The following is a 14989-nucleotide window of genomic DNA, read 5'->3' as shown; positions in this document are numbered from 1 at the left end:
AGTAATCAGGGAATCGAATAAGTAATGGGCCCTTAATGAGCAATTAAAAGGTCAACTAGATTATTGTGATGCATAATAATGCATTTTGAACCATTTCTGATGGTAATTAGTAGCTAGAAATTGAATAAGTAATCAGGGAATCGAATAAGTAATCAGGGAATCGAATAAGTAATCAGGGAATCGAATAAGTAATGGGCCCTTAACGAGCAATTAAAAGGTCAACTAGATCATTGTGATGCATAATAATGCATTTTGAACCATTTCTGATGGTAATTAGTAGCTAGAAATTGAATAAGTAATCAGGGAATCGAATAAGTAATCAGGGAATCGAATAAGTAATCAGGGAATCGAATAAGTAATGGGCCCTTAATGAGCAATTAAAAGGTCAACTAGATTATTGTGATGCATAATAATGCATTTTGAACCATTTCTGATGGTAATTAGTAGCTAGAAATTGAATAAGTAATCAGGGAATCGAATAAGTAATCAGGGAATCGAATAAGTAAAGGGCCCTTAATGAGCAATTAAAAGGTCAACTAGATTATTGTGATGCATAATAATGCATTTTGAACCATTTCTGATGGTAATTAGTAGCTAGAAATTGAATAAGTAATCAGGGAATCGAATAAGTAATCAGGGAATCGAATAAGTAAAGGGCCCTTAATGAGCAATTAAAAGGTCAACTAGATTATCGTGATGCATAATAATGCATCTTGAACCATTTCTGATGGTAATTAGTAGCTAGAAATGGAATAAGTAATCAGAGAATCGAATAAGTAATCAGGGAATCGAATAAGTAATTGGCCCTTAACGAGCAATTAAAAGGTCAACTAGATTATTGTGATGCATAATAATGCATTTTGAACCATTTTTGATGGTAATTAGTAGCTAGAAATTGAATAAGTAATCAGGGAATCGAATAAGTAATCAGGGAATCGAATAAGTAATGGGCCCTTAACCCCTTAACTCCCAAGAATTTTTAGCAGAGTTCTCGAAAATCTGACATTTTCTTTCAGTGATTTTTCACCCTTTTGCAGCAATATTTTTGGTAATCAACCCATATATATTTAGAAACTTCAGATCACAACCTTTTCAAATTTTGTAAGAAAAATGGTGTTTTCACATTAATTACGTTACCATAGCAACCGAAATTTTGGACTTTTACAAAAAAGTTAAAGTTTCTTACATTTATAACTCTTAAGACAATGAAAGTTTTTTAGATGTCAATTTATCAACCTAACAATCAAGCATATTATTGCAGAAAGGTTAAAAATTTTATCGAATGCCATAATTTCAATTTAATTTTGAATATTACCATGGTTACCAACAAAATTAAAAACCGATGATTTTTGAAAATGCTTAAATTAGTGTTTCACATGTCTTGCTTCATCTAGAGAAAATTTGTTCTCTATTTAACAGGCTTGGTGATCTTTTACCTTTCGTATTAATTTCAAAAGAGAACGTGGTCAGAATTGGTATCAAATCATTAATCTTTTGCGTAAAAAATGTTACCATGGCAACCAAAATATAAACTACGGAAACATGCGATTTTACACTGATAGAACCATTTTCACGTGCTTCCAGTTGACTAAAATATCGAAAAAAAATGTAATGTGTTGCAAAATCGTTTGTTTGACATGTTACTGTTTATAATATTAAATATTTATATTCATACTCAGATCATTTCAATTTTTTGGAACGCCAAAAACCAACATCATAACCTGTATGTCATTGTAGCAAGCTGGCTTACAAATATTTATCAAGATGTTTAGATAATATATCTAAATATATATTTGTACACAATAAAAAATGCAATGCGGTACTCTCATAGTATACTGCAGTAATTTGTTACTTACCAACATTGTATAATGCTAGTTTCTTTAGTTTATCCACACAAAAGTATCAATATCCATCAAGATAATAAATGAATACAGAGTAAAAGACTAGCAGACAGCGTTTTTTCTTGACAAAATTTGTGTATTCTACATGTACATGTACTCATATTAATTTGCATGTTATTTTTTTTAAAGACAAAAACGCATATACATATTCTATATTTGATAGAAATACAAACCATCTCTATTAATCATTTATTATCTGTGTGTTCTATGTCCAGTTCTATATTGCTTGGTTACCAAAAAGACAACCTTATATATATATATATATATATTATGGTAGAAGCCCTCACTTTTTCCAGATATACATCTATATACATTTGCAAAAAAAATGCATCGTACATATATGCTTATATGTGTTGTATACCTTGTCCATATTGTAGATACCATGTAATGTAGTCGCTAAAACTGTCTATATTGTTAGGCTTTTTTAAATAAATTTTTTGTCTATATATTTGGCAAAATAAAAAAGAAGCCTAATAATATAGGCAGGTTTAGCGGACTACATGTAATGCACATACTTGTGTGTTATTATTGACTCTTGACCATATTGTAGATACACTGCATACACTGTGTACATACATGTACATACATGTATATTTGATATGTCTTGGCCATACTGCAGATACACTGCATACAGTGTGTACATACATGTATATGTGATATGTCTTGACCATATTGTAGATACACTGTGGTGTCTACATATATATATGTGTTATCTCTTGACCATATTGGTTATACAAGTGCAATGTCTACAAACATGCATATGTATATGTGTTAAATTATGTATTGACCATAAAGTAGATACATGTACACTGTCGTGTCTATACATGTATGTTTTATGTATTTACCATATTCTATTGTAGATGCACTGCAATGACTACACATGTATATGTCTTATGTCTTGACCATATTGTAGATACACTGCAGTGTCTACAGATATATGTATGTTATGTACTGACCATATTGTAGATACACTGCAGTGTCTACAGATATATGTATGTTATATCTTGACCATATTGTAGATACACTGCAGTGTCTACCTGTATATATGTTATGTATTGTCATACACGTATGTGGTCTTTGTTTAGTCATACTTGTGTGATAACAATTCCAAAGACTTCACTTTTACTACATGTTCACTTTTGATATAGCTATGAATATATCCATAAACATGTATCTGAACTTGTTTTCTGACATATGCTCTTTTTACAAATGATTTGCTATGATAAAAAAATGTATTATTTCAACATGAAACAATTCAAAAATCATATATGATTATTTCAATAAAGAAAGCAGAAAGATATGATGAAAATGCTGAGTCTCATTACAGGGTTATGTTAAATACATCTGACCCCTTTCCAATTTGTGTAACATACATGTACATTTTGTTAGCCTAATCTTTTTCTGGACAAATATCAATAGTATCTCTATCACAGAGCATAATATTTTACATTTGTGTCAATTGAAGCATGAAGAACTTTACAGGCAAAATATGTTTATACATTTTGTATCTCTGCTCAAGTTGCCCTGTCACTTTCCATCAGAAAACCATAATTTGAATTACATGTAAATGCATATGCAGTATAAAGAAGATGATGTATAAGATTCAGTTGACTTATTTGTATTATCAGACAACCTGCATTTTTAATGTTTTTAGTGCAAATAGTACATTACATGTGTCAATCTTTGATTTGAGATTAAGAGCAGAATTTTTATTGATACTGAATCTATCTGTACTATACATGATGTACATGTATAGTTATGTATATGAAAGGTGTCATTATTCTAAATGATTGTATCTCTGCAACTTTCACTACATAAGTTAACATGATCTATCCAAATTGGAACACTTTTTGAAGAATTGTAAAAAAAAAATGTAGAACTTTGTGTTTGTGTCAGGATCCCCCTAAAATTTCAAAACATAGATTCCTTTGTTTTCATTTCATATGTTTTGTTTACATGTCAATAGACTATTTTTGCTAAACTGTACTGGATTAATTAGTTGACCTCCTGGAGGACATTTCTAGTTTGTATTTGAAGAACAAATTCATTACAGTAAAATTTGAAGAATCATATTTAAAAAAAATATATATAAAAAAATGATCTGGATATTAAATATCATTATAGATTATCTAATATATTTTGTCATTGACACTTGAATTGTTTATTTCCATTACTTGTAATCAGTAATTTTCTAAATATCAAACAAAAGGTATATATTTAAAATAAAGATAAGATATCATAGTCAGTATTTGAAGTTAATCTAGTATTCCAATCACAAAATATATATGGGTATATATATCGTATCAATGTTTTTTTTTATATTTACACGGCATGTACATGTAGCTGATGTATATGTGTTTAGTTTTATTGGTATTGATAAAAATTAATATTTACGATGAGGTTACGGCATATTAGGTACAATGTATGTTTCGTATTTTTGTGTTCAGGAAACTTCGCATCGTGTCCGGCATACTTACACGCATGCACATTGTACATGTGTCACGTACGTACAGTAGATCTACATGTATATCGGCTGATAACACAACCATGTTAATTAGGTCCTCAGTGATTATGACAGTGTCACTCATAAGATGTCCTAGTCAATCAATACTAACAATTTAGCTATAAACATGCGGGCCACCATAGAAAATAATCGGCGTCGGACACGTGTGCTTCAATACATGTAACTTTTAGAAATGAAAGTCCGGGGAAATCCCCGTTACTATAAATAGTTTTATCTGTCGTCGGCAAGATTTATTTGCTGAATTAATTTATTTTTTGAATACAGTCGAAGAAATCACTGTAAACATGTTTCTTGACATTTTTGCGTAAGGGTTTAGAGTTTTTTTAACTGCAAAATTGAGGACCATTATCCGTGTGTTCAGGTAAAGTCGCCGATCGGTTTCGCACAGGTGCTTGTGAAACCGATCAACGTCAAGTCGTGGGACTGAGCAATTTTCCGTGGATGCATCTGTTGATTTATGGAGCCGTAGTATTGTTAATATGGTATGTTATGAATGATAAATTTGTGAATATTGTTCAGTATTTTCCTGACTTTCATCGTATCTATAAGTTATGCCAGATTGGTGAGAAAAAATGGTTAAAACTGACCACATATTGCTATGTATCGCGTAAAACCACACATCACACGTACTTTTTAGATGAAATCTTTGTTTTTGAAAAAAATGTATGTAGATATTGCAAGATAAATATAAAATTTAGATACTAAGTTATCAACAGTATGAAGTTCAAGCATTATTTTTCAGTACTTTTTGATTAGCAAGGGATTCCATATCGGGTCCGTGCACTGAATGTTACGCCGACAGAAAGACGACGTCATCAATTTAAAATGTTCCGTTTTTCAGTCTGCATCTTTTTTAAACTCAATAAAACATCATGAAGACATTGTTACATGAAAAATTTTTAAAAACACAAAATATTACTTGTTATCTCTAGTTTTAGCAGATATAATCAGTATCTCGATAGCTCCTAAAATAAGGGAGTTACGACGATTTGTTCAACAACGACACGTTATTGGCGTAGTTTGGCGTATCTGGGAGTTAAGGGGTTAATGAGAAATTAAAAGATCAACTAGATTATTGTGATGCATAATAATGCATTTTGAACCATTTCTGATGGTAATTAGTAGCTAGAAATTGAATAAGTAATCAGGGAATCGAATAAGTAATCAGGGAATCGAATAAGTAATGGGCCCTTAATGAACAATTAAAAGGTCAACTAGATTATTGTGATGCATAATAATGCATTTTGAACCATTTCTGATGGTAATTAGTAGCTAGAAATTGAATAAGTAATCAGGGAATCGAATAAGTAATCAGGGAATCGAATAAGTAATGGGTCCTTAATGAGCAATTAAAAGGTCAACTAGATTATTGTGATGCATAATAATGCATTTTGAACCATTTCTGATGGTGATTAGTAGCTAGAAATTGAATAAGTAATCAGGGAATCGAATAAGTAATCAGGGAATCGAATAAGTAATCAGGGAATCGAATAAGTAATGGGCCCTTCACGACCAATTAAAAGGTCAACTAGATCATTGTGATGCATAATAATGCATTTTGAACCATTTCTGATGGTAATTAGTAGCTAGAAATTGAATAAGTAATCAAGGAATCGAATAAGTAATCAGGGAATCGAATAAGTAATCAGGGAATCGAATAAGTAATGGACCCTTAACGAGCAATTAAAAGGTCAACTAGATTATTGTGATGCATAATAATGCATTTTGAACCATTTCTGATGGTAATTAGTAGCTAGAAATTGAATAAGTAATCAGGGAATCGAATAAGTAATCAGGGAATCGAATAAGTAATGGGTCCTTAACGAGCAATTAAAAGGTCAACTAGATTATTGTGATGCATAATAATGCATTTTGAACCATTTCTGATGGTAATTAGTAGCTAGAAATTGAATAAGTAATCAGGGAATCGAATAAGTAATCAGGGAATCGAATAGGTAATGGGTCCTTAACGAGCAATTAAAAGGTCAACTAGATCATAGTGATGCATAATAATGCATTTTGAACCATTTCTGATGGTAATTAGTAGCTAGAAATTGAATAAGTAATCAGGGAATCGAATAAGTAATCAGGGAATCGAATAAGTAATCAGGGAATCGAATAAGTAATGGGCCCTTAATGAGCAATTAAAAGGTCAAAGAGATTATTGTGATGCATAATAATGCATTTTGAACCATTTCTGATGATAATTAGTAGCTAGAAATTTAATAAGTTATCAGGGAATCGAATAATTAATCAGGGAATCGAATAAGTAATGGGCCCTTAACGAGCAATTAAAAGGTCAACTAGATCATTGTGATGCATAATAACGCATTTGAACCATTTCTGATGGTAATTAGTAGCTAGAAATTGAATAAGTAATCAGGGAATCGAATAAGTAATCAGGGAATCGAATAAGTAATGGATCCTTAATGAGCAATTAAAAGGTCAACTAGTTTATTGTGATGCATAATAATGCATTTTGAACCATTTCTGATGGTAATTAGTAGCTAGAAATTGAATAAGTAATCAGGGAATCGAATAAGTAATGGGCCCTTAACGAGCAATTTAAAGGTCAACTAGATCATTGTGATGCATAATAATGCATTTTGAACCATTTCTGATGGTAATTTGTAGCTAGAAATTGAATAAGTAATCAGGGAATCGAATAAGTAATCAGGGAATCGAATAAGTAATCAGGGAATCGAATAAGTAATGGGCCCTTAACGAGCAATTAAAAGGTCAACTAGATTATTGTGATGCATAATAATGCATTTTGAACCATTTCTGATGGTGATTAGTAGCTAGAAATTGAATAAGTAATCAGGGAATCGAATAAGTAATCAGGGAATCGAATAAGTAATCAGGGAATCGAATAAGTAATGGGCCCTTCACGACCAATTAAAAGGTCAACTAGATCATTGTGATGCATAATAATGCATTTTGAACCATTTCTGATGGTAATTAGTAGCTAGAAATTGAATAAGTAATCAAGGAATCGAATAAGTAGTCAGGGAATCGAATAAGTAATCAGGGAATCGAATAAGTAATGGACCCTTAACGAGCAATTAAAAGGTCAACTAGATTATTGTGATGCATAATAATGCATTTTGAACCATTTCTGATGGTAATTAGTAGCTAGAAATTGAATAAGTAATCAGGGAATCGAATAAGTAATCAGGGAATCGAATAAGTAATGGGTCCTTAACGAGCAATTAAAAGGTCAACTAGATTATTGTGATGCATAATAATGCATTTTGAACCATTTCTGATGGTAATTAGTAGCTAGAAATCGAATAAGTAATCAGGGAATCGAATAAGTAATCAGGGAATCGAATAGGTAATGGGCCCTTAATGAGCAATTAAAAGGTCAACTTGATTATTGTGATGCATAATAATGCATTTTGAACCATTTCTGATGGTAATTAGTAGCTAGAAATTTAATAAGTAATCAGGGAATCGAATAAGTAATGGGCCCTTAACGAGCAATTAAAAGGTCAACTAGATTATTGTGATGCATAATAATGCATTTTGAACCATTTCTGATGGTAATTAGTAGCTAGAAATTGAATAAGTAATCAGGGAATCGAATAAGTAATCAGGGAATCGAATAAGTAATGGGCCCTTAACGAGCAATTAAAAGGTCAACTAGATCATTGTGATGCATAATAATGCATTTTGAACCATTTCTGATGGTAATTAGTAGCTAGAAATTGAATAAGTAATCAGGGAATCGAATAAGTAATCAGGGAATCGAATAAGTAATGGGTCCTTAACGAGCAATTAAAAGGTCAACTAGATCATTGTGATGCATAATAATGCATTTTGAACCATTTCTGATGGTAATTAGTAGCTAGAAATTGAATAAGTAATCAGGGAATCGAATAAGTAATCAGGGAATCGAATAAGTAATGGGCCCTTAATGAGCAATTAAAAGGTCAACTAGATTATTGTGATGCATAATAATGCATTTTGAACCATTTCTGATGGTAATTAGTAGCTAGAAATTGAATAAGTAATCAGGGAATCGAATAAGTAATCAGGGAATCGAATAAGTAATGGGCCCTTAACGAGCAATTAAAAGGTCAACTAGATCATTGTGATGCATAATAATGCATTTTGAACCATTTCTGATGGTAATTAGTAGCTAGAAATTGAATAAGTAATCAGGGAATCGAATAAGTAATCAGGGAATCGAATAAGTAATCAGGGAATCGAATAAGTAATGGGCCCTTAATGAGCAATTAAAAGGTCAACTAGATCATTGTGATGCATAATAATGCATTTTGAACCATTTCTGATGGTAATTAGTAGCTAGAAATTGAATAAGTAATCAGGGAATCGAATAAGTAATCAGGGAATCGAATAAGTAATGGGCCCTTAACGAGCAATTAAAAGGTCAACTAGATCATTGTGATGCATAATAATGCATTTTGAACCATTTCTGATGGTAATTAGTAGCTAGAAATTGAATAAGTAATCAGGGAATCGAATAAGTAATCAGGGAATCGAATAGGTAATCAGGGAATCGAATAAGTAATGGGCCCTTAATGAGCAATTAAAAGGTCAACTAGATTATTGTGATGCATATAGCCAGGGTCATGTACGGACTGCCTCCCATGTATGCAGTGTGTAGCGTGTGTGAAGTGTGAGGTGCTTGTTTTGGGAGACTGCGATATATTCGTGTTGTGTCTTCTATGTGACTTGAAAAGCTCTGATGTTTTTGTCTCAAGGTAATAATCGAACTCTTGCTGTCCGATTACAGAATGCTGCAAAAGGGAAAGACAACACATATCTCTCTGTTACATTATAATGACAAGTTTCAAACCAGGCATCCTATTTCTTTACTGAGCAGGGACATAAACAATTGTTTAGTAATGGCTACGGTGTTCCTCGGCCAGGGGATACATAATATATAAATGTAGAACCACGATCCTTTTTCAAAGATGCGAACGCACAACTCGAGGGCAAACTGAGACTGCCCTGCAGGTAGGGCGTTAGAACTGTACCTGCTGCCCCTATTCCATGATCGTAAAAGGCGACTAAATTTAGGATCTTATCTTTTCTCTCTTCCTAAATTACTTTCTTCTTAACGTCTTCCCTTGACATCACCTCACTTTTGGCCTTTGGTTGAGCGCTCGCCCCTGTGAGGAAGGCTCTGGGTTCTGTCCCCTGGCCGAGACACACCAAAGTCTATAAAAGTGGTAGTTTCTGCTCCAGCTTAGCGCTCAGCATAACGGGAGTGGGACGACTGGTTCGACCGTTGTCATAATAATGTGACCGGGTGGAGTGTGTTGCTTGGTGTCTTCAGACACGACATGAATATACCGCAGTCTCCCAAAACACGCACTTCGCACAACATACACGCAACACATCGCATACATGGGAGGCCGTCCTTACATGACCATAGCTGTTATCAGGACGTTAAAATAATCAAACAAACAAACAAACAAAGCAAACTGAGATGATGTCAATGGCGCCCGTACCAATAAGGAGGGCTGAACTTGTTTGCGAATTCCTAGTTCTTAGTTCTAGGAATAATAAAGTAAGAAAGTAAGATAAAAACGATGATGCGATTGCGAACGAAAAAAATCAACTGATGTAGTCAGTACCTGACAATCTCAATGGTGGCATTGAATTCGTGATCACAAGGTCACTTATGGTAAAATGGACAAATTAATGCCTCGTCTAATTGACACTGATAATCCCAATTAAGGCGCCTTGTACGATCATGCAATGGTGACAGCGGGTATAATTGTAACGAACTACCTGAGGCCATAGCCACCTTGATAGTCCCCTGTAACAATGGGTGAAAGATACATACTTTAACATTGAAGTTTTATTACCTTAATGTCAATACAGTTTCTAGAATACAATATGGTATGTACATTTTAAACCCATTATTTGTACCTCTTGCAGTAAAGTCAGAAATATTTAACAATGTACTCCCAGTACTTTGACATTAATTCAAAAACAAGAGGTACGCGAAAACAAACGATAAAATTTACACATCAAACTTTTCGACTACTACAGTGGTGTCTTACTGAATACGTTAGTTAAACTAAAAAAAACATGAAAGAAACGTATTCGGTGTCAAATTCAATTGTTATCGGATACAGCAAAGTTTGATATGTTGTTGCATAGTGTGAAGGCAATATTATGGGGTATTTTGAGTCACAACAAAATGCGATGTGTCTTCACATAAAAGGCTAGGATAATTTATCAGTCTCAATGTAGGGGGCGCTGTATAATAATAATGATGGTGCAGTCGAGTTTACTGTGTTATAGATATACATGTACGTGTATTATTGCAATTAACTAGTTTAAATTCAAAAGTTATCGTCGGCGGATTTTCACTCTGTATGCAATACCTCATTTATCATGTGGTTTTATTTCCATAGATAATTCGTAACACGCGATCGACTACTACGTGAAAGCAAATTATCATGAAAAATGCACAATCCTGATTATTTTCTCCCGGCTTGTATTATTAGCAATAGTAAATTTCTGGACCATTGGCTTCCTATTAGCTATTAACTATTTGCTATTAGCAATACCATCGTAACGATACTTTATAACGCAAATGATATAATTGAATTATATCGATTTCATAATCAATGGAAAACATAATGGTAATAAGTTTGAAAGGCATTTATTTACACCAGGATACCTGTATATTGATATTACAATTCAAGCAAGAAGTTATTAGATAAATTAGTAACCGTTAAAGATTTCTCTAATAATGATGACATTGCTTGCAGGTTTTGACATAATAACGTTATGAGAATATTAAAAATATTTTACAACCGATATAAAAACACGAAATCTTCATTCAAGCTTATCAGGTTCAAAGCTACATATATCTTAATACATAGAGTCAGTTGTTTTCATTTTGTGTTTACCAAACATCTTATTATTGAAAACCGAACTGAACTGACACGTGATTCAATGATCTTTTAAAGCATGAAGTGCAAAAAGAATACAAATGTTTCCTTCATTAGCATATCTTTCAAAAAAGTTCACAAATGAATGGCTCTGTACGAGAACAGGAATGATCATTCAGAATGGAGTGAAGCAATATAGCACAATTAACGTTTCTGTCGTCAACAACAACCTGTGTTACAGGCACGCCGCTATCCCACACCCATTCTCCTTTCTCGTTCCTGGTGGCTCCAACAAACCAGTAAAGAGGATATTCTGAAATTAAATGACACCTTCGGTTTAACGCACAGCAGTATGATATTAAACCTGAATTACTGACGTGATGCAATGTTACTTAGTTGACAAACAAGATAATCAGAACGAAGATAATTGACATCGAATGACAATTAATATGATACATATGATATATAATATTTGTTTACTAGTAAAGATGCTCTATCGCTGACGAATAGTATTTTTTTCTTTATCAAAAACAGGAGCATATGAATTAGTTTTTTTCTTCACTTGTGAAATTTTACACCATTACCACTATTGAAAGTTTTGGGCTTCCTATCTTAATTCCAAATAAAATAATAATTCCATGGCACTATTCCCTATATATAATTAAGTACTGATTGTGCATTCACCAAAAGTTAATAGATTAGTTTATATGCATTTTTGTGTTAGTTAGACAGTTAGACACATATAAACACGATTATACATCAGTTATTGTCCAAATGATGGGTATCGTTTATGCTCTGTCGGCGGTGGGGCATATTTAAGGTAGTATACCATTATAATATGTAGAATATGGCTTCATCAATAACAATAATTATCCATGTGAAATGAAGTAAAATTCTCATATAAATAGACTGAAAACTTATTTATCTGAAGTGCTGTGAAGTAAATATTATTTGCATTCTAAAATCCAAATTTAAATGCAACGGAAAAACAAGAATAACAATCACCATTTGTTCGCGAAATACTTGGCCGGCCTGTAAGGTTCTTATCTTGTGAACCAATCTAAACTGTTTGTGCCACTGTGTTTAAAACAATAAAAACTTGTAATCAATTAGCCACAGCGTAAATATTTAATGAACACTTAACGTTTTCGAGTCTTAGTGTTATTCCATATGCCTATATATCTTCTTAGATGTACGTTGCATGACAAGATGACTAAAGACTCGGTGTGAATCCTTTTGCACAACGGTGTTTATGTTTTGTAAAGTCGAATCCGCACCAATAAGCCCTCCTTATACCTACTATAAATACGCATTGTGGTACGGTGAAAGAAATAACTAAAATTTTCAATTTTTGTTTACATGTGTTGCCAAACGTTATAATAAACATAATAATCTGCCATTCAACAGTAATACCTAAGATTTGGCACGATGCATCAGTTTCTATCAACTATCAGTTATATTAAAGTATATCTAACATGTGGTAAATAACCCTATGCAAATATCGATCTGTTATCAGGTGGATACTAGGATTTATCAACTCGAGGAAGTGAGATAACTCGAGGCCAGAGACCAAGGGTTATGTTACTTTCGAGGGTTGATAAATCACAGCATCCACCTGAAAACAGGTTGATATCTGTTTTATTATATGGTAGTAAAGTGATTTTAACCCTTTGACTTCATGTACATACAAATTGACATGTATCTCCTCTTCATGATATTGAGTAGCCTTTCTCCCCGATAAGTCTTGTTGAATAATTGTGACGAGATTTCTATATTTGGGTATTACCTGGGGGTTTTGGAATCTTATATCAACCTCGGATGACGTAACAATGTATAGTTCAGAATTTTCTAGTGGATAGTGAATCAAGGCGGGAAAGTGTAGTTTAAGCCAATCAAGAGCAAGCAAAACACACAGCCATATAATGATACAAACTATCACTAGTTTAAACATGGTCTAATACGTTTAACTTGACATAAACGGTCTCTATTAAACCAAACAATATTCGAAATTGTTCCGTGTATTCATTAAATATTAACGTTGTAACTACAGTATGTAATTTATTGTTTCAAATACAGTGACATAAACAGTTTTAGATTGGTTCACAAGTCGAAATTGATGTTTTTCTCGATTTTTTTCTCTCTAAAATTTACCTTTTGAAAGTTGATAATTATCTTTACAATAACAACAACTTAATCAAGCATCAAAATAAGGTTAATAAGCATTTGGGCATTTATAAGATATTTGTCTATAAGACAGCCGTTTGAATAAAGGCAATCAAATTACAGAACATATTACGGTGATTTACTTAAAACAATTATCAGAAATTGTTATGTGATGGAATATATTAAATGAGGTCTCATTATAAAGACAACTATTTGACTTATTTTTTTCGAAACTAATTAGAGAGAAAAATGAAGAGGCCATAATTTACCAACCTATGTCTAGCAAAATGGCGAATATTTTCCATGTGTTGTATAAATTATTAGCATTTCGAATATATATTAAAGTAAATAGCCAGGCCAAGAAAGCCAGTCTATACTCGTTCATTGGCCTTTCAAAAGTACAAACATATCAAAACGATGGTCAAGTTTTGTTAACATTGTCCAGTTTTCACGATAAAAATATGGAAAATCCCTGTGTAAATTCAGCACAGTTCTAAAATAAATTTATCGAACACTTTGAAATCGTGGCTGCGTGGAAATGTCAACACGGACATAGCCATTCGGGAGGAAGTTTTAGGATTCCAATAATATTAATTGATTTCTTCACATGCAGAGCGATTTTGAAAGGAAATTTTGTTTTTCTATTTCATACGAAATAATGTCGCATACATTATCACCATTTTTCCGACTTTAGACTTCCTTTCCCCAACTATTCTTTTTTAAGGATATTTGAAAGATTCCCGGTGATGATTTATTCTGTAACAATATAATGATAAATTAAATCGACAATGTTGACTACCATGTATTTTGTTGTCTGGCCAGAGTGACATAAATAATCGTCCTTTTTAAAAATTGAATGACCTCCCTCACAACTCTCTCTGATATTATACTTGGGAGGTAGGATTTACTGCATTTTGGCATTTTATGCTAACAATTGATTGTTTTTCTAAAATTGGAAAATATTGTTGATGAATTTGGTATGTGTTATCATCTCATAACACAAAACCGTTTAATAATCGCATTTGTTATGCTGGGCCAATCAAATTACGGCTCTATGTTCTTTACGATAGGATAATATGTAGCCAAACAGTACGGCGTTCAGTGTATTGCTGACGAAAAAAATAACATATCGACCCTTTTGCCCAGTTATAGCACATATAACTTTTGGATAATGTAAGGGATCGTGTTGACATGTCTCGAATTATTATTGCATATTGATAAAATCATAAAATTAAGTGTTCCTGACGACTGAACGTTCTTTCTTTTATCCAAACCCATGCGAGATGATGATTTCTCATTAATCAAAATTGTTAATTTTATATAATTCGATGCTTGATAGATAGGGCATTATAGTTTATAGAATATATAGGCTAAAGAATATTGCAATAAATAAATAAAATTTTAATGTAGATAGAAATAATAGTGTTCAGTTAATAAAAAAAAGAGTTTGCATTGCGGTTAGGTTGTCATTCGTGCCGCATGCATGAAGTTTGTACATGTAAGACGAAAAAAATTAGGGT

General features: G+C 32.6%; 1 protein-coding gene across 6 annotated transcripts in view; it reads left to right on the top strand.

Annotated features, from left to right (window-relative positions):
* LOC138317644 (centrosomal protein of 164 kDa-like) overlaps positions 1–14989 on the top strand; it is a 78479-nt gene that overhangs the window by 44248 nt on the left and 19242 nt on the right. The window lies entirely within an intron of this gene.

The sequence above is a fragment of the Argopecten irradians genome, chromosome 3 (assembly GCF_041381155.1).
Source record: "Argopecten irradians isolate NY chromosome 3, Ai_NY, whole genome shotgun sequence".
Lineage (NCBI taxonomy): Eukaryota > Metazoa > Mollusca > Bivalvia > Pectinida > Pectinidae > Argopecten > Argopecten irradians.
The sequence above is the reverse complement of the archived record's forward strand: the minus strand, read 5'-3'. Positions and strand labels throughout refer to the sequence as shown.